Here is a 25,782-nt window from a genome sequence, read left to right on the forward strand (position 1 = left end):
TTAGAGCTTCTAGAGCATACATCTTTGTCATATCTCCTAGCCTCTTTAGGGCATTCATTCAGCCTCTATGGCCAAGCATCATTTGTCATTCTCAACACCCCCCCTCAAATGATGAGTTCCTACCCTTGCTGGCTTTTGCCCCCCCTGCATGCAAACATGGACTAGGAGACTAGCTCTTTGGCAGCCTAGTCAAGTTAAGGCTTGAAACTTTACATCTTGGTAGGGTTTTTACATCCACTATGGGAAACAAGATCCACTAAGGGAGATCCACTATGGGACATTCTTTGTTGTTAGCAGCGGAAATTTCTTTATCTTCTTCTTGCTACTTTGACATCCTTTGGTCTTCTCGATCTTCTGGGTCTTCTTAGTTGTCTTTGTCTTTATGCTCTTTTCCTTTGTTGTGTTCTTTATCCCTTTTGTTGATGCATGGTACATGCTTTTTGCTCCAGCCTTCTTGACACGATCTTTGTACTTTATAGGTACATGGCTTTCTCTTGACAAGCTTTCTTTGCCATACATAGGATTGGCCTTTGGCTTAGCATGGATGTTGCAATGTTTTTGGCATACAAGATGAACATATTTCTCTTTGGATATCTGTCGGATTTGGGGTACATGGCTTGACATGGAATGATATAAGCAAATCATTTTGATTTTGGGATATGGGAAGGTCTTACCACGAGTATACTCGAGCAGTGTCTAATCCCTTACAAGAAAAGAAATTCTAATCACAAGTAACCTCTTAGGATTTTTGATAACTAATTGTCAAGCGTATTAACTATCCGTTCTTTTAGTTCAAGCCAAGTCTAGACAAAGGATAGTGTGTGAATAGGGGTACTTGGACCACTTTAGAGAGCAATGGTGTGAACACACAAAAACTTAGCTTGAGTGTGAAAAAGGAGATTTAGTTAGGTCAACCTAAAGCCTTAGAATTTAGAGAAAAAAAAACAGGATAATAGAAACTAAAAATACGTTGCTATAACAACTTGTCGGCGGCCTCTTCATGCCCGTGTGCAGATCTCTTATTCTCCATTCGTCTTCTTCCTCTAATTTTGAATTGGTAACCGAGACAAGAAGCAATGGCATCCTCGCCCCCTCGTGAGGGAAATGAAAAAGCTATTGGCCAGAGCGTCAGATCTATCCTTGGGTCGGATTTAGCAAGGCTTACGAATTTCAAGGAGTCCTGAGTGGATCTGCTCGCGTGTGTGCAAAGGCAATGATCTGTTTCTTCGCTTGGTGGTGTTGCAAGAGGAGCCACAGGTGGCCGTCAGCCTCGTTGCTTTGTTCTCCTTTTCTTCTTCTGCTCGATGGAGGAGATGACATTCGATCACAGGGACCTCTGCTCCCTCTCCATCGCCAATGCTGTCCTTCACTACCTTACCTATTGTGATGTTGGTTGTCAAAATTTTTGTGTCTACTCTTTTTCCTTCTGTGACCGGCTATCTATGGACAGCTGTGGCAGCTGTCGATTCTTCATCTCCCCTTCTTCACCATGCCCATCAACAGAGAACATTAGCAACAGATCCAATCTCGCTGAGTGCTTCGGTAAGATTGCAAACTAGATCAGGCCGTGCAAAGCAGCTATTCGATCTTGCTCAGTGCTTTTTATTGTTCGCTTATGTTGCAGCCACACCACTGGTACCATTCAATTGAAAATAGAGCTCTAAGCTCTCTACAGCACCCACTTCTTCTTCCTCTTCTCTCTGTCAAACCAAGAAACACACCCTTTCCTTTTTCCTCAGCGCAAAAGCCCTTGCTTGCAATTGAAAGCAAGCCCTTAGCTTGGTCTTAAGAAGGGCCCTCTTCTTCTTCTTCCAAATGACAGCTTCTGAAATGGGAAATGAACCTTAATACCTCTAATGTGAACTCCAAACCGAGCTTCTTGAGCAACACCTTCTTTCTTGGGCTTCACCTCATACACAACACTAGATGTTGGCTTGAAAAATTGGAATAGGCACAGGCATGTACAAGGAGAAGAACGAGATGGAAAGGGTTTAGAATATGCAAGGAAGAAGGCAATGTTAGGAATCTAGAACTATCTAGCTCAGCCATGGCTCTGATACCATGTTGATAAACACGGATCTAGAGCTAGTTAGCTATGGTGGATGCAAATCAAACACACGATACATTATCAGATTGAGAGATTGTAACTCAAGTGAATTAGGTTCCAAGATAGATTAGCTTGGACTCATAAAGACAGTCTTGAGTAACTCAAATTGATAGTTCCATATATGAAATGAGTGTCAAGTACATGCTTATATAGCTTTTGGGGATAGTACCATTGTACTCACTATGCATATGGGATTTTGGACATCTCTTCTTAGAGCTTCTAGAGCATACATCTTTGTCATATCTCCTAGCCTCTTTAGGGCATTCATTCAGCCTCTATGGCCAAGCATCATTTGTCATTCTCAATAAATATTACAGGTGGATCGATTAATTAGATCTAATGGAATTTTAAACCTTGAGTGAGTGGTATGACCACCCTATAGAAGCAAAGTAGCAATGCTAGATGATGACATTGCCAATGCTATATGACGATCATTGCGTAGCCTAGCAAGAAAACACTTATAAAGAAATGTCTTCCCAGGCCCATCGGGATCATCCAAAAAAAAACATCCCCAAAGTTTGCACCAATAGCATCCATAACTACAGTACATGCAACTCTCTGTCCGTCATTCAACATTGCCTCAATAGGAAGACAAACTCTACGTTGCTCTATTATATCATATGCATATTCATTGTCTAAAAGAGGGTTAGCACACAACTGAGAATTTGTTCGATGAGGCTCTAGCAATCCATCAAAGTCAAACAATCTTTGACCATGCTGCTGTAAAAGGTCCTGAAGATGCAATAAAGCCTTGTTTGATGCCTCTTGGTGTAGAATTGCAAAAGATACATGTGTATGCTCTAGCTGCAATTTATACAAAATATCCTCTACCATTGGTGCCATAAAACTATCCCAAAGCTGACCAGGCTAAGCAGGCTCACAAAAGACCAAAATTGCTGCAAACAAAGCACGTAAGTGGGCACCAATCTGCACAGAGGCAGCTTCTCCCAAGCACATTGCACACTCATCATCACCCTCTAACACACCCTTTGTAATGCAAGCTTCCTTAAAAGTATTGTACATCACATTGCCAACAGTACGCAAATCCTCAAAAGACATACATCCGTGAGACACTTTTAAGAGCATTCGCAAGTAATAATGCTCACCACATGTAGGCAACACAAAGTATATTCGACCACATGTATTTCCACGCTTTCTCTTTGTCCACACCTTTCACTATGCATTCCACACCCAGTACACTGGGAAGTCTTGATAGCGAATAGCTCAAGCCTTTGGATGAACACAATTGCATGCAAACCACTTTGTAAGAGTGGTTTTCTTAAGATCTTCATTTTGCATAACATTTTATATATTGTCTGTATCCTAAAACACCACACAATTCTCACCAGGAAAGTGCACCTGCAACCACTGTATATTAGGCTTCTCATTGTGCAATGCATAGTCATATATTTGCCAACACGCTTCTGAAGCAGAAACATATCATGCATCTAAATAACTCTCAATCTCATCCACTTCATGGATGCTCATACCATTCAACCCTGAGCTTCCAACATAAAGATTAATGGTTGCACGATCATGTCCCTTGTATATATACTTATACAAATACTTAACAACTGCCACTATTGAGCATACCTCAACATGTATATGTGCATTATATTTCTTACTCAAGTAAGGATTGTATGAAACAATCCATTATCAATAGTATTACCCTTTATTGTGACTGTGTTTTCATCATCACGTCTTCTATAAATAGGATAGCCAAAGCTATCAACAGTTGTCACATTCACAAACCTCCGAGGAAAATTTTTAGTGCATTGACCATCACGCATGCAAGGGCTCTTGGGAGTCAACGCATTGCAAGGACCATGGACATTGCACTTTGAGATAGTTTCAAACAAAGTTGAAAACCTTGCTTTATCAGGAAACTCAACACAAACAACCATATCATAATGGCATGCTTTAGAGGGCGCTCCAAAATCAACAAAGTATGAGAATGTGGCAACCCTTGCTTTTGAAACTCAATCACACTAACATAGCATGCAACATTTCCATCATAGTAGCATGTTGTTTATGAAAGACCCGAGCGGTCAAATTAGGACGATCATAAGTAGTCTGTCCAGGCAACAAAGCATTAGTTATCTCTGACCACTTTGGATTACATGTCCTTGTTATAAAGAGATCTGGTTTTCCCTTACTCTGCACTATAGCCATGGCATCTTGATACAACTAATACTTATGCCTTGGCCCACCAGTAAAATAAGATGGCAAATCCACCCTTTTACCAACATAAGCACCAACAACCTGTATTGGCCCATTATCCACCATCAATCCCATCATATATGCCAAACCTTTATAAACTTCCAAGCGTAAAACTGATTGATTCTGACGACACCAATCCAACCCACATTGCTCTACACTACAATAAGCATCAACAATAAATTGTTGCAACAATTGACCGCCACGCAACATGCAAACCTCAGTGTCCTCATGCACTTGTAGTTGAAATGCATAAAATTGCATTTGAGTAACATAGTCCTTATTAGAAAATCATGTACATTAACTGGAATATTAACATTACTATAAGGCACCTTTACATGCCAACCATCATCACCCATAGGAAAAAGAAGAACATATGATACTGAGTAAATTTGGAAATAAATTAGGCATAATACCCAATCACTCACATAACTCATGCTCAGTATCATAAACATAAAGTTGTGCAAATCTTGGTCGTTCCCTGTCATTGCACATTAGGAAGTAGAGGGCCTATATGATGATAAATGGAGCCATGAACTCTAAAGGTATAAGAATTCTCCGCAATAGATAAAAACTCATCAACATTGGCACCAAGTGACACAAATGCAAGACCACTATTATACGCCCGTATATTATTCTCAAATACTATACTTTGAGGATGCATACCATGCAACAAATCATGCAATAGCTGCGGTGGATGTTGCAATGGTGGCAACATTACTTTTCCATTCCGACAACAATGTTTACCAAACAAAACTGATCCTTGCACTTGAGTCTCACATCTCCACAATTTAGCCGAACATCCAAACACATCTTAGAAAGACTTCCCATGGAATGCACAATGGGTCTGGAAATAGCAATATTGTAGTTGCAGGATGAATATCCATTGCAGGCAAGGCTTGCAAAATGGAACAAAAACCTCCATTTTGAGGGCTAAAGGTTGGACCATTATTGACATGTGACTCATTAATCATGATATTTCCTAGATTTTTGCTATTTTCAATATTGCAATTATATTTCATAGCAAAAGAAAATTGTTGCTCAATTAATTCACCATTCTCATCTAGAACCACCATGCGAGAAGGCATATTTTGCATACTATGCAAGGTACTCTGAACTCCCTCATGGATTACACTATCATGATCTAGAGCTTCTCTCTGTGAAATGTTTTGGCACCCAACCATAGAAAAATACATCTCTTCGTGCCCCCTTTGACCATGTTTTGTTTGTAGCCGAATCATTTGAATCCTAAGCCTAGCAACTTGTCGTCATCTATGCCGCGTAGAGTTGAGTTTATGCCTATGAATATGTAACACATAATCTCTGCTAGTTGACCGATGTGAAAATCCCATATTGATTGGATTCTCACAAAGCCTGCATGCAAAGAGAGACCATGCATTCTTTCAAGAAGAGACTTGATTAGGATTAGTATTTTCAAAAAGACTTAGGAGTAGAACCAATCTAGAATCACATAATTCAAAAAACTGTAGTAAATTATTTAAATCAACACAATGTTACATTCAAGGAACGCTAGTACTCAAAATAAAATTTATATATTTTTATATTCCATATATAATTAGATATCTTATCCAAAGAGAGACAAAGAAAATTTCTATCTTACCAGCAAGCGATCCCCCAAGCTTATAACTCAAACCCAAATATATCATTCAACATGAATCTTCTTCTATCTCATCCCATATTTTCATGATTCTCTCCTTCAACTCTTTTCCTAGTCTAGCATCATTGAACTATGAGGGTTTGGTTGATTCTTGTTGGGGTTGGGGTTTGGTTGATCCTCCCTCTCTTCTTTCTTCTCCTCTTCTAATTCCTCTCTCCTTTCTTTTTCTTCACCTACATCATCATCTATAGTAGAAGTGTTGGCTCCATGTAGAGGATGCCTTGCCCCAGGTGCTTTTGCCCTTCCATTCTCATCTATCTCTATCTCATCATCTACTTCTTCATCTTCTTCTTTATTTGTTTTTATTTTTGTTTTTTGAGTCGGGTGCCTAGTCAGACTCAAAGGCGGAACCCTATGCCACTAGCTTATGATTGTGCTACTTCCTTCAGGACCAAGATCCTTGGAAGACTCCTCCCAAGGGTGGAGCATGGGTAGATACCTAGCACCCCGGTTCAGGGGTCTAGGTAGTGTTGGACTCTCACTAGCTAAAATCACCGATCCCGACAGGTTCCCTTAAAGGGATGCCATACCTAAGGTTGGGCGTCGGCTCAAAGGAGGTGTCCCATCTCACCCAAGAAAACACTGCCTCTCGACATCATTCACTTGCTTGGGTGAGGTGGTGCCATCATTGGTACAAGTACGAGCTTGCACACAAGTTTGCAAAGGGAGGATATCGTCATTTCCCTACCCGTCGCGCGGTGGGTAGGAATCATGCATATAATGATCCCAAGTACCTCGACATTGCCTCACCGAGGAATGCTGCCACGAGGCGATGCCCAAGACCACATTTCTTGAGTGCGGATGAGTGCTCACCCAGTTGGGTAAACACACCCCACCAACCTCCCCACCAAGGAGTAGCATAGCTTCATCCTCTAAGGTACACCCTACAGGAGAGCAGGATGTGTGCATAAGAGGTTCCTACTTTGTGGGAGCCGCATAGGGGACAGGTTTGTCATCGAGAGTGACGATAGCTATCCGCCATCTTCACACCGCTAACTTGTGCCAGGCACAAAAATCGTTCCTCTAAAGCCTTGACATTCTCCAATAGATTTGTGCAAAAGAGGTAGTTCCTTGAGCATTCAAACTTGTTCTCATTATAGCAGGAGATCCTCATGCACTCGTGCTACCATTCCCATTTCTTCTAGACATGATATCTTACACCGAGTAGAGGTGCTTCAGGGACATTCTTTTCCAGCCAATGCATGGTCTTGGAAGACCAGGTCCACTTGTGGACTTTCTTAGTACATGATAGTGATTTTGAAAGCTCTCAAATCCACATCTTGACCCCGGGGTACTTCTCAAAAGCACATGCATGTTGCCTGCCGCAAAATGCTGGAATGGGGGGATATTGAATTCCTTATGTAGTGTAGCTGCACCGACTGTTGTAGACTTGGCCCCCTTGCCTAGGATCCACTTCATCCCCATGACTGTCATTGTCTCTAATGGTCGAAGGAGTGTCTGATGGTGTCCTCTCATAATCTTAGCTCCATACTTAAGTACTGGAAGCATGCACGTCTTGAAGACATTGAGTCTAGTCCAGATCGAGCGGGAAGAGAGGAAGGCCTAGTAGGTGTGAAGGATCTTACGACCTTTCTCAGTCCTCTCCTGAATTACTGTTTCAATTGAGAATTCACTATCCAAGATGATGCCAAGGTAAGTGTACCTCTCATAGACTTCAATCCGTTTGGTCCCCAAGTAGAGTGGTTGATCCCTCCTCAGAGCTTGCAAGTTCTCAAAGAAAACCATGGTTGATCCCCAAGTAGAGTGGTTGATCCCTCCTTAGAGCTTGGAAGTTCTCAAAGAAAACCATGGTGTTGCATTTTGATAGACCAAAGCTCATTCCCCACTTGGGAGCCCACTCAATCAGCCAATTTAATGCCGCTTGCAGCTCCTCAACGGATTTTACAAGTAGAATTAAGTCATATGCAAAAAGCAACACCTAGATTTTCTCTCAAAGACCGGAAACACTAACTCCGAATCGATCACCCTCATTTATGATACCATTGATAAATATGTTAAAGAGGGTGGGGGATCTGGGGCACCCTTGGCATATGCCTTGCTTTAGTGATATGGCTTCAGATAGGAGGTCTCCCACCCTCACCCTTATCTTAGAAGCTTGCTATAGACCCTCTATGAATCGTATACAATGTCCTTCCACTTCGCAAGCACGCAGTTTGCAAAACAAGGCTCAGTGCAACACTGTGTCGTATGCCTTTTTGAAATCAATGAAGGCGACGTACGTGGGTTTGTGCCCTCCACACACCGATGCTTCACAATCTCTTTGAGGCATGCAACTTGTCCGATACACTCCTCGTGTTCACGGAATCTAGCCTGTGCTTTGAGGAAGAACTTGCAGCTTTCTAAGGCCTTATAGATCCTAGAGACTATATTCAACATTAGCATCTTGAGCAGTAGTGATATTAGAGATATGCCGTGATAATTGTCGGGGTTGGTAAGTTCACCCTTCTTCGGAATGGACACCACAATAGATGATTCCAACACCTCTAGAATCTTACTAGTCTCAAAAAGCGCATTCAATACCTTTAGCATCACTAGCCCATAGGGGGACTTTTGGATCTCCCTCTATCCACGACATCCATTATCTTTGTATGTGATCTTGAACACTTCTGGGGGGATGCCGTCTATGCCTACAGCTTTGTGTCTTTTACGTTTCTTGAGCACATGTTGGACTTCATACCATGTAGGTCCTTAATATGGGGCCTTAGATGCAAGCCTATATCCATTTGCTTCCAGTGGTCGGCATTGTTACTTGTTCCAAGGGGGTCGTCATACACCTTAGAGTAGTGGCTCTCCCATATCTTCATGAGTTCAGGGGGTTTCGTCTATAGAGTCCTAGTCGTGTCTTTGAGGGGTTGAGCCTTCTATCACCCAGATTCCTAACTCCCACAATGCCTTTTTGGAGCTTCCAGCATTTTTAAGCCAACTTGGCTTGTTGTAGGCCTTTTCCCTTGGCAATTATACAAGAGAAGCTCTGGTTCTCGCTATCACGACAGGCTTGTTCGGCTCATTTTCGAATCTGAGCGTACTCTTCAAAGGTCTCAGGGTGAGATTTGAGTCACTTCCAAGCCTTCCTTTTCAGGTTGATAGCATGATGTGCATTGGGGTTAAGCCTAAAACGATTCTTGGGTGGTGGTGGGGGTCTAACTAACATGATTCAGTTTTCTTACGGTGAAGGCTTTCGCCAATCAATTTGGGAGCGGGTCCTCTCCCTCTACCTCCTCATTGAGGTTGGACAATGCTACCCATCTATTGCTAGACAGGAAAGCGCTTGCCGTTGTGTCTACCCTACTCACATTGATGTAGGGCACATGTGGAGTAGCAAGGTTTAGGCTTGTTATCACATCGTCCACCGCCTACATCTTGCAGGTGACATGCTAGTGGTTGAAAATGTCAGTCACTCTAAATACATGATCTATTGAGAGTCTAGAAATTGCAGTGTCATTCCCGATGTAGAAGTCGAGATCTGACTTTCCGTGGCCCATCTTGGAGTGGTATGTAAGCTCGGAACCAATGGTGCGTGGCACAAAGAATTTGAGGAAGTGTGCCTCCAAATACCGACTTAATATTCTTTGCTTGCAATTCCAATCACCTCCGACTATGATTGGAATACCTTTTCGATGCAAGGTCCTCATTCTCTGACCACATGTCTTTTAGTACTTCTCTTCTTGTTGCGCATAATTATTTCTGAGGGATATACACATTCCCATGGATCCATGGCCCTTGCTTCCTTGCATCGCAGGGAAAAAAAATGCACTAGTATAGGCAGTTGGGAGTCGATTGACATAACACAAATGCTCTATAATCCCATGAAATTATGGTGACCAATCCTCTCTCACTGGGTTTATTCAAACCCATGCGTTGGAATGAGTCGTAGCTGTATATTTGTAGAAGCCATCCGCCTTGGAAAATTTGTGTCTCTTGCAGTCCAATCACACATCAGTGTTCTTTCCGGGCCAGCATATCGAGTTCACCCCGCTTGGAGCAGAGTGAGTTGATATTGAGACTCGCTACCCCCACAATAGTACCCTTGATTGCGGGTTAATGCACTTGTCTCGTTTGTCTCACTCGGCAATGGTATAAAGACGGGACCAGGTTGGTCTGCATTCCTTCTATTTCGCGGGGTCATTAGGGTAACGACGATGGTTGGGTACTCAGGACTACCATTCTGATCCTAGTACTCCTGGGGATTAGGGTTTCCACCCTCTCTGTTGCCCTGGTTTAAAGTCCCGACTGGTACAACTAAATTAAAAGGGCTAGGAACACTTTCATTTGGGGGGGGGCGGGGGGGTGATTTTTTTAGGAAATCCTACCCGTAGGCCATTTTCCTCACCCGACTCCAGGTTTTCTCTTTTTAGTTTAAGGACTGGTGAGTAGGCTATGTCCAGTCTGTCACCTCGGAGCATCGTCACCTCTTAGGGGCCAACGCCCCCTCACAATGGGAACCAGGGCCTTGTGTTCCCGACACGTTGAATGCATACTGCCCTTGAATCGACCCCAGATCAAGTCATTTCATCTCGGGTTTCAACAAAGCCACACCCGAGACCTTGAACTCATTACAAGAACCAACACCCACCTGCTCATGTGTCCAAATCTATACAAACACACAAGTAGAGTTTGGGTCCAGGTAGCGAGTGAGCAGCGTCTTGTTTCAATTGGGCTGTGACTTGTGGGTGGAGTGGTTCATTCTTCTAACATGTCTACCTTTCTTCCTCTTCTTTTCTATATCCTTACTCCCTCATGATATTTTCTACCTTTGAACTCACATCTATTTTCCATCCTTCTCCCTTCACATAATACTCCATCATTTCTTTCTTTTCTAGAACTTCTTCGGTTTGGCATTCTTTGGGATAGGGATAGTCGTGGTGTAGAGGTATTCTCCTTGTGGGTTATAGTCGATGGGAGCAGTATCCATCTCCTTCAAGAGGGTATTTGTAGTTGAAGTATTGATCTTCAAGGTAGCCTTCTAGGTAATAGTCTTCTAGGTAGTAGTCGAGGTAGTAGCCGTCAGCTTCTTCTTGGGGGCGAGGTGTTCCAAGATCGGTGTTGAGCTCATCCTCCCCCTTTTCTTCATCTTCATCTTTGTTTAACCATACTTCTTCTTCTTCTTTCACATGTTTCTACTTCTCTTGGCTCTTTACTTCTTCTTTGGTTGGCTTCGCTCCATTCTTCAGTTCTTGGACTCTTTCAGCTTGCATTTGCTTCAAGTATGGTTCAGCCCTCTCTTTGGCTTCTTCAGATCTAGAGGGAGTCTCCCAATCCCACCTCAGCATGATTTTCTCTTGTAACTCCATGTCGAGGTCTTAGGCCATCTTCACTTGCCACAGTCTGGCTCTCTCTCACACCATGATCAACTAGTAGTCAACCTCTTCCAGGTCTTCAACCTTCTCTTCGAGATCACATAGCACATCTTCTCCTTGTTGGGTATTCTTTAGCATCTTGATGGTCTTCTTTGTCTGCTCAATCATTTTGAGCTATAACTCTTTCTTCTTGTATGTGATTTTGAGCCGCTGACATAGCTCATCTTCCTCTTCAAAGAAAGTGTCCTCCCACAGCCTCAGCTCTCTCCAAGTCATTTTTAAATGGTATGATGCATGTCCCTATCACGCTACAACTCCCTCGCAACTTTGTTGGCACATCTTTGTATGGCACACAAGATATATCAATAAGGAATCTTTGTATTCATGATATTGAAATATACAACATTGAGGCACATCTCAGGACTACACCCTCGTGATGCCGCACATGTGAGGGTTCACCGCTGTGAGTATAGGGAATCACACGTAGAGTGGAAACCGAGCTTAAAGTCACGGCTACTCCCTATATAGGTGTTTCTGGCTCCTATGCCATGGTATAGCTACAAAGCCCATACCCTTACGCTAAGGAATCTTTGTATTCATGATATCAAAGGATACAACATTGAGGCACATCTCAGGACTACACCCTCATGACGCCACACCTATGAGGGTTCACCATTGAGCATAGGGAATCACACATAGAGTGGAAACCAAGTTGAGCTCAAAGTCACTACTACTCTCTATATAGGTGTGCTCCTACGCCATGGTATAGCTACAAACCCCATACCCTTACATAGGGGGCTGCGAGAGGGGGGGGGGGGGGGGACTTGTCTTTTCCCTACCTTTTCTTCTCTTTGCCATTGCTCACAGGCAACTTGTCGATGCCACCGTCTTGTGGCCACCAAACCAATATTCATCATGAGACAGGGTAGGAGTGGCCATGTTCCTTGCCACTGCCGCCACCATGCACTATAATAGTAGCTAATTGCCCTATCAATCTCATAGCAACCTATGCTACTTGCCGCACAGCTGCTCGATGCCATCTCCAGCACTATTCTGCCATATTGTTGTCCTCTTGTAGGAGTTGCTAGACCCTTGTTGATGTCGACCTTGCTACTGGATCCATCTCTTGACTGCCACAAGATTCACTAGTAGCCTGGGCCGCCTACGGAGATGATCAGTTGACTAGGGCCATTGCCTAAACATATGCATAGCTACCTACATGGCCTATCCACATCACTATCATATGCATTCAATTTGTTGCCTGGGGGCCTGCTCATTTGTGCTAGTCCACCTCTCTCTTCAACCAAAACACACTCTCTATATCAATCCCTTTCCACTCACATCCAATCACCACTATTTAGTTGATGGTGGAAGGACAAAAAACAAACATGGCAATTACTTCCTCTAAGCCATCAAGGGAGGAGGCTAAGGAGGAGGACGTAGTGCAACAAGGCTTGCATCAATCAATAGTGCTAGAATTTAAAATCATGTGCTTCTAATAATTGTAGAGTGCTAGGTTGACATTGATAATTAATCGGGAGAGGGTAGTGCTTCATTAAGGGAAGAGTGTGGAAGGGAAGGCTGCCCTAATGCCTGGCTCCTTCGACACCCATTGTGTTCCCAAGGGGGTGGAGAGAGAAGATTTAATGGAAATAAGGTGACCTAATTGCAATTGGTGATTTCCTATCACACTAATTTTAAATGTGTTGTCAATTAATTAAGGTTGTTCAAGCTAAGGGACATTTAATTCTTTTGGCTGTCTATGGATCTACATTTGGGGACAATGCACAGTGCACAATGCACACATACACTGGTGCACATGCATACGTGCACAGGTGTACATTAACCACTGCACACCCATGCATACTCTAGATCTTCTTTCCTCTTTCCTTTGTCTGCCTAACACTATCTTTTTGTCAAGGGGGAACAAGGGGAAGAAGGAGAAAGAAAAGAAACATTTACTAGTGTTCAATCCTATGCACTACATTCCTACACAATACATAATGCACACACATACATGCATAGTGTACATTACACCTCTTCACACACCATCCACATAACATCTTGCACTTAGCATAGCATAACTTTCATGTACTTGTTGGGTCTCTCCTACTTTTCTCTATCTTTCTTCTAATGCTACCCTATTCGCAAGGGGGGATGAAGGGGAAGAAAGGAAAGGAAGGTCATACCTCATAGCGCACTCCACATTAGTGCACAATGCATATAGATTGGTACTACACATTGTACATATGCACAACACCCCACATTAGAATACATCACCTATCCCATTGAGCACACTAAGTATTGCATTGCATTAATTCACCCTAGAGGTGTAGACACATGTACAGACATAGATCCACTTATATACACTAGGGTGCTCATTATATCTCCTCTTTTCTTTTGATCAATGCCTAGCCTATTCACAAGGGAGGGTTGGATAGATAGGATAAAGATAGAACAAGGCACCCCATAGTGTCGTATGTGCAATCCTAAAACCTTGCACTTAGCCACTAGCACAAGGACTACACCCTAGTGCATATACCCTATGCACCAAGCCCACCACAATGCACTCCATCCTAGTGCAATGTATCCCCACATGTCCACATGCCCAAATTTCACTACAAATAGATCATTGCACTTAGTACATAGGTCCACTGTTGAATCATACTTCATCATCCACCACTTCATCATTCACTAGTGCACTACACAATGCACTAGTGCTCCCATCGACACATAGTGTGCTAGTGCACCCAATAAGTTCACATAGTGCATAGTGCACATACAATGATGCACACCTATTGGTGCACACATGCACTAGTGCACCCACACACGCACTAGTGCACCCACATACAAGTAACCATTAGTGCACCTGTCTACCTTCACACCCATAATCTAGCCTATTATGATATTAGCTTGCTTGCATAGCACCCACGCACGAGCCCTCACTCATTGCACAGTGCATAGCATATGGTGCATGGTGCATAGTGCATAGTGTATCTGCATAGCATACACTAGCACACACCACCCAAGTGCAAGAAAACATGTGCACACTTACGCACCTACTAGTTGCCTCATTTTTTACTATCACTCAATTGACACTCATCCTATTCACAAGGGGGAGCCAAGGGGAGTGTAGAAGGGAAAATGAGCATGTTGTCTTGCATTGATGTACACCCCCATAGCACATAGGTAACCCATTGCATTATTTCTTACATCTAGCTTAGATTAACCTACACCCCATTGTTACATCACCATAGTCTTCCATTGGTGCACTAGTACATACACCAATGCTTGCATAGTGTATAGTGCACAAACACACACTGCATATGTGCATAAGGGTGCAGAGTGCACATATCCATCAAGCACTTCCATTTGCACCCATCACCCTCACCACCTAGTACAAATATTGTGCATTACACCTTGCAATGTAAGCTTTCAATACCCCACACACCATCTAGTACATAGTGCACATTGTATTGCGCATGATGCATGGTGTATAGTGCACCATGCACATGTGCACACATGCACATGTACACCTCACATCCAACCCACCTAGTGCATAACCACACTCTATCATCCCTCTCCACACACTGCACCCTAGTGCACTAACTCATCATGTCAATGTACACTACACAATGTTGCAAGGTGCATTTTTACATTAGAGACCTCTAATCTAAAGGGATTTTTGGACCATGAAAATACTTCAATCATTGACCTAATAAACCTTGTCATTGAGTTAGCAAACCTAGAGATTATGGATAACCTATTAGACACAATGGAGGAGGAAACCATCAATACTAGGAAAGACAAATTTCAAGCCACCATCAACACCTTTCAATACACCATCAATTTTGGTGTCTCTAACATGTCTCTAGAATCCATGGAACAAAAGCTCATCAAGCTTCACGACCAAGGCACTAGCACTCTAAACTAGTTGTTGAATATCAATAATGGCATGAGACAATAGCTAGCAACCACGCATGCTAAAATGGAAGGCATTTAAAGAATATTGGTAAATGCTAGAGCAATCTAGAGACCAAGCCAAAATTCCCCTTGTAGCCAAAAAATTGGACGAGTACCATGATGGGGAAAATCCTTATATATTTGTGGAACAATTTGAACAAGTTTATGAACCAAAAAGCCTTATGGGTGATGCTAGGCAAGCACAAGCATCTAGACTGTGTCTAGGTGAAAATGATTGAATTTCATTAATTGGAGTTGATGCTATATAGAAGGCCTCATTTATGTTGCTCATGGATCTCTTTATTAAATGCTTTGTAGAAGCCATTTACAATGATAACCTCATTGCCCAAGTGATCAACATTGAGTAGCAAGAAGGAAGCATGTAGGACTACATCTCAAAAGTAAGAAGCCTTTTCAGGAAAATCCCAATTGCAAAATGAATAATTGCCAAGGTTGTAAACAAAAGCTTTCATTAGAGGTAGCCACAATGAAGGATTTTACAAAACCATGGCATGAAACTCAAGCCTTAAACACTCTAATATCTATAATGTGCTAAATGGAGCCACCCCACATCGACGATGTGCATAGGGAAAGAAACAAAGACAAGAAACCCTAGGCCCTCAATAAGAACTTCAATCAAGAGAAGGAAAAAGTCTGGTCAACAAAGCATAGAACCTTATAATTGATGTCATGAAGAAATAGTGAAGAGCTACCAAAAATGATTGAATCCTTTAAGTTGCCCCAACCCTATCATCAAATGTGTAATACATACATTGTGGTGGAGACCATCTCCCATTGAAGAGTTACAAGCTTGCACACGTTTGCATGAACCACGAATGTGTTGGGCATGACACCACATATTGCATAGCTCCTCGAAGGCTCCTAGAACCTAATCTAAATTATGGCTACTTACAATTTAGTCATGGTCTCAACTACTCAAGGCAACCCCAATAAGTGCAGCAACTACCTTTACCAACCCCACCCAATCAAGGACCAATTGGCCCTAGAGCCAAAATCAATCCATCAAGAATACCCAAGCCTCCAAGCCCCATTGTAACATCCCTCCCTAGTAACTCTCCAACATGTTTGATAGAAGAGTTGTGCAATGAAAAAGGATATGTGAATACTAATGTGGCATATGATGAGAAATGCAATACAGTCCTCATGAATCACTGCCATGTTCCCATCATGACAATAGGACACGAGAGAGGAAAATGAACAAACTATCCAAGGCCAACACTAGAGTGCTAGAATTGCCATTAACTAGGGCACATGTCAAATGACTACCCAAGAAAGTAAGAACCTTAAATTGAAAATCAAGAAGACTTGAGATGGAGTGACTGCAATATTACTCACATGTATTGCAATTTCCCTAAACACCAAACATCAAGTAGCATACCCATTGGGTCTGTAGGATATAATATCTTGATTAGAATGGTCAAGGTTATAGTCACTAACATTGAAGGTGAAGAACTAATTTGACCTACCTATCTTAAGGTCAAACTAATAGCAAAGAGAGAGTGCATCATTGAAACTCTCATTAATGGAGAAGTGGATTATAGTATCCTTATCTACAATGCATGGCACAACCCAAACTTGTGCTTACTAATGCAATAACCAACCCATACAGGTGATCTCCATATTGTCTCCCAAAAAATGTAAAGACCTTAAATATTGAAATCTTGCAAATTATGTTTTACATGGTTCCAAATTGAGAGGATATAGGGAAGGAAATTCTACTTGGAAGACCTTCCAAGCACACAACCAAATGTGAAGTGTATTATGAATCATATCACATACACTTGACACTATCCGATGTCAAGATAATCGTATATTTCTACAAAGGTAAACTTACCAATCTTCAAGGGAAGGGCATGCATCCTATCTCTAGGTTGGAAGGAAACCCTAAAGAGGAGAGTCACCAAGTCTTGAAGAAATTGCTCAAGGCACAAGGACAAAAGTAAATTCCACTCAATAAGAATTCCCCTTATTTGAGTAAGGAATTCAAATCCATTAATGGTCCCAACCCAACTTCTATGTGATCAGTCTCACACTTTGTCGCCCTTTTGAAGGGTCTTCCTAGGAGGGTTTCCTTTCCACAATTAGCACTATTTGGAGGATCATGGAATAGGATAGGCAAGCTTTCTATTTCAATAGTTATAAGGATTTTGCACTTCCCTATAAGTAGTTGTGGGTGTCCCCCATAAGGCTTAAGAGTTGCATCAGTTGGTGTGAGCTCTGGTTGGCCTAGTAGGGTCCATATTTCATAGGCTAAGATGTTAAAATTAGCTCCTTCATTTATAAGAGCATTGATAAAGTGCTCTCCTTTTGCAGTGAGTTTGACCCTAAAATAAGCATGCAGTACTATGTTTTCATCTTCTGTTGGCTTATAAATTTAAGCCTTCTAATACATGCCCTTGAGTTCCCAACTGCACAACTAGATGTGGGTTCTCTACTGATGTCTTGGGTCATCTGTGCAGTGCCATTCAAGGTGCATCTATTGTCAGGTCTGTCATGTTTAGTCATCTTTGCAGTTGTAGCTTGATGTTGTTGCAGTCTGAATGCAACCTATATGTGTTCTTGTGGTGTGGCATTTTTTCCCTTGTTGGCTAGATTGGCCCATTAAGGCTATAGGGTTAAGGCTATAGGGTCTTTGTTTGTCTTTGTTCAGGTCTGGGCTTTTGGTTGGTGTTTTGCAAGTGAGAATCTATGCTTGTGCAGAGCCACTACTACCTTAGGATCTAATTTGGAGGGCAATCATGCACTTGCCATTTACTCTACAGAGCTACATGAACAGGCTAAGGGTTTATATAATGTTGTGTGTGAGACAAAGCACACCCATAGTGTTCTTCAACAAGTCTCGAGTGGTTTGGGTGTTGAAGTAAGGGAACTTTTGACAATTGTCTCTAAGACAAGCAGGTTGATGAATTTATTGGTGAATGATATGTGGGCATCATTTTGGGGGATTGGAGATAACCACAAGCCTGTGATTTTCCAAAGAGGTTGTCGACTACCATTCTTGTATTTTCAAATGAATGTTAATAGGTTTAATGCCTTGCTACAACAATTGAGTCGTCAAATGAACGGTCACAACTAAGGGGGAAGACTTGCTCATGATCAAGCTTATCATCCGTTCCATATTGTTTTTAAGTGCTTAGGCCACCACTTTTTTGTGGTGATGTGTGCTTCCTTTTTTTGGGGCCTACATTGGTTTTGATATGACAAAGCTAAACTAAGTAAAATGTATTGGGTACTTGCAATGTGATGTGATACCTCTTTCTTGAGGTTTCATCTATAGGAAGAGGCATTGTCTCTTGCAATCTAGATAGAACTTTGTTGATTTTTGCAATGTGATGCATATGAGAGTAATAATATCTATAGAATGTTTGGTATTTGGTCTAATTATAATATTTTATTAAATTTAAATGTTCATGTCTCTCCCTCCCTCCCACCCTCTCTCTCTCTCTCTCTCTCTCTCTCTCTCTCTCTCTCTCTCTCTCTCTCTCTCTCTCTCTCTCTCTCTCTCTCTCTCTCTCTCTCTTTCGCTCTCTTAAGGTTTATAGGGAAAACTTATTGTCTTGCAATCTAGAGAGAAAACTTAATTGATTTTTGCATTTAAATGTTCATGTCTCTCCCTCCCTCCTCTCTCTCTCTCTCTCTCTCTCTCTCTCTCTCTCTCTCTCTCTCTCTCTCTCTAATGTTTGGTTCAATGTATAAGGACTTGGATTAGATCACATTTTTTATTTTAAGTATGTATCTATCCCTCCCTCCCTCCCTCCCATCTCTCTCTCTCTCTCTCTCTCTCTCTCTCTCTCTCTCTCTCTCTCTCTCTCTCTCTCTCTCTCTCTCTCTCTCTCTCTCTCTCTCTCTCTCTCTCTCTCTAATGTTTGGTTCAATGTATAAGGACTTGGATTAGATCACATTTTTTATTTTAAGTATGTATCTATCCCTCCCTCCCTCTCTCTCTCTCTCTCTCTCTCTCTCTCTCTCTCTCTCTCTCTCTCTCTCTCTCTCTCTCTCTCTCTCTAATGTTTGGTTCAATGTATAAGGACTTGGATTAGATCACATTTTTTATTTTAAGTATGTATCTATCCCTCCCTCCCTCCTCTCTCTCTCTCTCTCTCTCTCTCTCTCTCTCTCTCTCTCTCTCTAATGTTTGGTTCAATGTATAAGGACTTGGATTAGATCACATTTTTTATTTTAAGTATGTATCTATCCCTCCCTCCCTCCCTCCTCTCTCTCTCTCTCTCTCTCTCTCTCTCTCTCTCTCTCTCTCTCTCTCTCTCTCTCTCTCTCTCTCTCTCTCTCTCTCTCTCTCTCTCCCCAATATTTGGTTCAATGTATAAGGACTTGGATTAGATCACATTTTTTATTTTATGTATCTGTTGCTCGGGATGAAATTTATAAGCTACTGTTGTCTTGCTTATTGTAAAGTGCCTGGACCACCACTTTCTTATGGTGATATATGCTTCCTTTTTGTGAAACCTGCATCGGTTTTGAAGTGTAATGGGTACATACAATGTGATGCCTATTTCTTAAGGTTTAGAGAGAAAATTTATTGTCTTGCAATCTAGAGAGAAAACTTAATTGATTTTCGCAATGCAATACATATGAGAGAGTGATATTTGGATATACATCTCTCTCTCTCTCTCTCTCTCTCTCTCTCTCTCTCTCTCTCTCTCTCATTAGTTATGGCCTTTATAGGCCTTTTTAAACTTGCGTTTGGGCTAATTTTGATTTTGACTACTAGCATTTTAAAATGCATTGACACATGTTTTTTATACTAGTAAGACCAAAATTCTAACCAAGTACAGGGCATACTAATTTTGATTTTGACTACTAGCATTTTAAAATGCATTGACACATGTTTTTTATAATGTTGTATGCTTTCTTTTAGTGAAGTTGCATTTCATGGATTGAGAAATTATGCAACAACGCTTTTTATGTGACAAACTTAAACTAAGCTAGACTAGATGTATCAAGTTTAAATATTAACTTATAAAAAAAATTATTATCTCTTGCAATTTGTGAAGAGATAACTCTGCTACTATTTTCGTCATGGCAAAGGTAGTTCTTGAATCTTCATCAAGTCTCTACTAAGTACTGTCATAGTTTCATGATTGTTGGTGTTGGTAATGATTTAAGAATCTTAATGTTTTATAGGAAAGAAGAAGAAAGAGAGTTATTAGATGGAGCCATAGAGAATATCAAGGAAAAGATGAGACAAGAGAATAAAAGAAAAGAGATAGAAGAGCAAGTAGAGTTAGCTATAGGAAGGATCTAGAAGAGAAAGAAAAGCTAGACAATGATAGGAGAAAACAAGTAGAAGAAAACAAGAAGAAGAAAGTTAGAAAAAAGATCGAGCAAGAAGAAAAAGATGAAGAAAGCAAGTTGAAAGAACAAGTATGGAGAGCTAGGAAGCTAAAGGAAGAAGATAGGCTAGAGCAAGGAGAGAAAGAAAAGATAGATCAACCATGAAACAACACTTGCACCCAAGGTAAAGCAATAACCTATTGTGGACCTCCTGTGGTCCACATCTCCAGCCCAATCTAAATTGCTACATGTAATCACAATATCTAAACTATCTATACATGTTGGATACAAGATCCCTAGACCAAGGTTCCCCCTCAAGAATAGAAAAATCCTCATAACAGCTTGACAATGTACCTTCTTAGGTTCCAATCATGAACCCAGCCAACAAACCTACAACATAGCACAGATCAATACGAGTGTTTAGAAGCCAAATCGGAGACCCAATAAGCTGCATGTAATGGGTAGCATCCACCAAAGGTGAATCAACATGGGTTGTGGCCTTCTAGTTCGAATCCATAGGAGTCGATATGGGCTTGCATCCCTCCATCTCAAATGTAGTCAAGAGCTCTTGGGACCTGCACATACTGCTGCTAGGGGATGAAGATCCCCATTTGAGTCTGATAGATCTCATGCCCTAAGAAGAAATGAAGAAGTCCCATGTCTGTCATCTCAAACTTCTCATGAAGTGTTGCCTTGGTTTCCTTGACCATCTGTACATGATCACCTACCAAAATCAAAATCCACATAGAGCACAAACAAGGCACGTGCCCCCTCTGAAATGTGGACATAAAGCTGTGGATAGAATTCATATTTCCTTGTGTTTGTATATATAGGTTTTTTTCACTGGAAATTCAATACTTCTTGAAAACTCACCACAAGATGTTATTAGACCTTGAATATAGCAGGATAAGGGGACAAAGTTGCACTAAAAGGATGACCAAGTCGAAAACACTATTTTCCAAAGAAGAAGCAACTGACTACAAGCTGAATAAAAAAGTTAAAGGATATCACCACTTGTGATACAAATAAATGCACAACCTGAAAGAAGTGGCTAATAAAAATCCAGATGCCAAAGAATTAGTAGATCCATGTGAATTGCACAAGTACATGGAAGAATTTGAAGGGGAGATAAATTTAGAATAGTGTACAAAATTTCTCACAACCTACAATCCTAACAGGCATAGTGGATTAATTACAACTATCAACATCGATGGATAGGAACAAGTGGAGATCCTTTAACTTTTGTATTCAAAGCTTTGGGCCTACCAAATAAGTAGGAGAAATGACCAAACAAGAAAGTCTATGATGCAATATTAGGGATGGAAAAGTAGAAGGTTTTCACCAACAACAATGACATCAACTCTGGAGGACATCTCAAAATCCTCAATGAAGCTTCAATCTAAATTGATACATGCCTTATTTTTGGGAGACAAGTACAACTCCTTGATGAGTAGAATCCATGTTGCAATGCTGGAAAGTATGGATACATATGGAAAAGGTATTGAGCTCTAGCACACAAGAGTTCAAAAAAAAGGACCCATGTTAGTAGAGTAAGTAGAGAGGCAAATAGGAGGAAGGCAGCAACCAGGGCCACTTTGGTAGGATTCAGTGGGGTACTAATAGCCATTATACAAGAAGTCACCAAAGAATCACATCCATGAGCAAAACTATCAGCACAACAACCATGAGGCATAGCAATGCAAGAAGTGTCATCCACATGGACTAAAACTCTATGGCAAGGACCCTCAAAGGAGCAAGAGAAAGATAAAGTCTTGAGATTTTAGCAAGGTAGAGGAGACTACAAGAAGCCTTGCTACCACATGGAAAAAGCTCCAAACCAGGAAAGCACCTAGTAAAAATGATGCAACTGAAGCCCCTATGACAAGCTCAATTGGAGAATAGGAAGAAACTCAGCATGGGCAAATAATAGCTAACATTCAGGATCAATCCATGGCACTACAGTGACCACCTGAATTGAGGAGCAAGAGGTCCCAAGATTTGTAGTACAAGAGGTTAGAAACCTAGCAGCAGCAAATAAAAGTCACAATTCATATCTGTCAAAAGAAAAGAAGGGGAAATTTTTATCATCAAGGTGTCAATCAAACAAGAGCAAGCATGAGGGATAAGGAGAAGAACTTGAAAAAGAAATGTACGCCTCAAAAAGAGAGGAAGAGGAACAAAGGCAAAAACAACAAGAGGAGGAGGAGAAGCACATTAGAAAGGAAGAGAAGGATTACATAGCCTTAGCAATTAGAAGATCATTAGAGCACCTCAAGAGTTAAAGAGATGACTCTAATGAACCTCAACCTAGGAGGGCCTAAAAGGCATGCACCAATGTAACAAGAACTATAGGTAGCCACGAATTATCCTGGGCAAAGGTAAGGCTCCCCTAGAAGTGCCTTTCCCCTTCACTTGTAGCCACAACACCATCCCTCCTAGACCCCACAATGGACAATTTGGCAAGGAGTAGATTGAAGAGCATGGTCTATCAGCTTGCTACACAAGTTGTTTCTCTCTCATAGACATGATTAGAAGAAGCCATGACCACTTGTATCAAATGGATGGCAGTCACAGATTATGGTCAAAAGGTGCCTAAAATGCAAAGTGTGGTGTCCTCAACTTCTCTACCAATGACCACTCTAATTCTAGCACCAAGTTTTGAAGAGCTGCTAAAAGAGCTAGAAGAGCAAAGTGATTAGTTAGATGAGGAGAGAAAGTCCATCTTGGAAATGTTAGAAAAGGAAAAGAGAGTTCATGCCATTTACCGACAATGAAAAACAAGGTAGATTTTCACTCTAAAGAAACAATTGGCTATAGTAAGGGAGGGCAATGACAGTGAAAAAGAACATGAAGAGTTGAAGAAACAATGTGAAGTGGAAAGAGAAAACCATGTGCAACTCCAAGGCTAGTATGCTCAATTCATGAAAGACAAAGTTAATTTAGAGGTAGAACTAGAGGAGATGAAGCACCTCTATCGGCAATGAATAAGGGAGATGAAGGAGGCAAAGCTAGCCAAAGAGGAGGCCCAGCAAAAGATAGCTACTAGAGTTGAAAAATGATATACGAAATATTTGCACATAACTATGTCCAACTCCAAAAGCAATTAGCCAATGAATTGCAACAAAGAAGCATCCTTGCCTAAACCTAGCAAGAATAGCAAACCACATTGAAATTCCTTGCTACATGGCAAACCAAGGGCTAGAGATAGCAAAGAAGAGGGTGATCCATGGAAAGTAAAGAATGTAGACACGTTGTAGAACATGGCTACCCATTTAGTGCAAGCAAAATGTGAAAGAAGCCTCTAAGGATAGCAAGAGCTAAGGCAATTTAGGTAGTGATGCAAGTTTAGCAGCAAGGCTTCATTAACATACTACTTGAGATGTGGCATCCATGTGAGGATGACACAATGGAAAACCTCAAGAAGAAGCTACAACTCGCTAGGCAAGAACTCAAGCACAGTCTTGTGGTGACAATTCCCCAATGAGAGTATAGCATGATGAAGGAAGAGCATGTACAAAGGCTTAGGAAATGCAGCTCTCCACAAATAAACTCAAAATAGTTGGAATAGCCATCACTAAAGAACTTTCCCAAACCATGGAACCACCTTCATCATCACCCCTTTTTCTTGAAGCAAACTAGAAATAGGAAGAACATGAGTAACAGTATCCTCACCACCGAAAACTTCCATAGAAACAAAAGGAGCAGTCACCCCTCTAGGAAATGTTACAGAAGCCTTGTGAAGAAGAAGAGAATGGGCGAAAAGAAGTAGAAGGAAGCTCACTACCACTATTCAACTAGTGCCAAACATACCCTTTTCGTAGAGAGACAAGTCCTCAACAACTAGGATAGAGAACTCATCACTTGGGAACAATGGGAGTCTCAAGAATCACTTATGCAATTTACGTTTAACTTTTCATGTGGCCTTAGGAAGGAGCTACATTTGGCAATTATGCAAAATGTAATTCAAGTGTCATTAAGGTTAGGGAAAAGATAATTGGAGCAAAAGTTTTAGGACCCTAGATTGTGGCAATGCAAATTAGCAGATCATTGGCATGACAAGATGTTTGAGGTGCCGCACCATAAAAGGTTATTAGTCTCAGCCTACCTAGAGAAGGAACATCTTGGATGAAAACATGGAAGTATGGGTATCCTTTTGTAGCTCACTACCAAAAGAGAGAACCCCACTTACATGCCTTATCCTAGGTGACATGGAGTTGACTACAACTTTGAAAGCCATGGTAGGGTTGACTTAACAATGACAATGCAAAAAGGCCGAAAGAAAATATCAAGTTTTGAGTGAAGTACTTGATCCCTTCAAAATATTAGTAGAAGATTTTTCTTCCTGCCTAGATCCTCCTTTCATTATGACATGCAATTGTTTACGATTGCTTCTTCAATTATTCAATCAAAAGAAGGTGATAGAAGAGGAGGGACTCTGTCCATTTTTCTTTGATGTGAATGCAAGAATAGGCAGGTTGCCATGGTGAGATTATTCTTTCGTGCTACACTACTATTGACATACTATTTTGAGCTACTAGAAGAAATGAATGCCAGCTAGTTCACCAATCGTAACCATTCTTTTCTCCAACAACGCCCTTGGTAGCAAGATCTGCGCTAAAGATCTATAAGATGAGCAAAGGATACCTAGAAAGATTGTTGTGGCAACTACCTCGAGCAGCACCCAGGGATCATAGAGGGCCCCAATGAAGTCATCCTCATTTACTTGTACACAATGCTTTGCAAAAGAACTGAGAGAGAGAGAGAGAGAGAGAGAAGAAAAGAAAAGAAAAGAAAAGAAAAAGATCAAGAACCACGCACAGTCATAGCATAGCAACTAGGGGACCATAACCCCTAGCCCTTCCCCACTTCACTTAATTCAAGGCATATTAAGGGCAAGATATCCCAAGAATGTCAATAGACCTGTCTCCTTGAGTTTTACACTGCACTTCTGCCCAACACTAACTGGGTCCTCAAGTGTGAGACAACACTCTGGGCTTTGACTCATCTCCCACTTATACATGCACATGCACAAAAGCCATAGCACGATGAGAGAGACATCCCCTAGTTAGTCCACACACCCTTCTATGGTGAGAACACACTCTGAAGAGTAGTTCGAGAAAACCAAAAATATCGGTGGCCCACATCATCTTGATCCTTCCCTCTTCCACCTCGATAGGGAGTCTATC

Source organism: Lygodium microphyllum, chromosome 27 (genome assembly GCF_053477565.2).
Source record: "Lygodium microphyllum isolate KBCC chromosome 27, Lygodium_microphyllum_v1.1.10, whole genome shotgun sequence".
In the NCBI taxonomy this organism is placed as follows: Eukaryota; Viridiplantae; Streptophyta; class Polypodiopsida; order Schizaeales; family Lygodiaceae; genus Lygodium; species Lygodium microphyllum.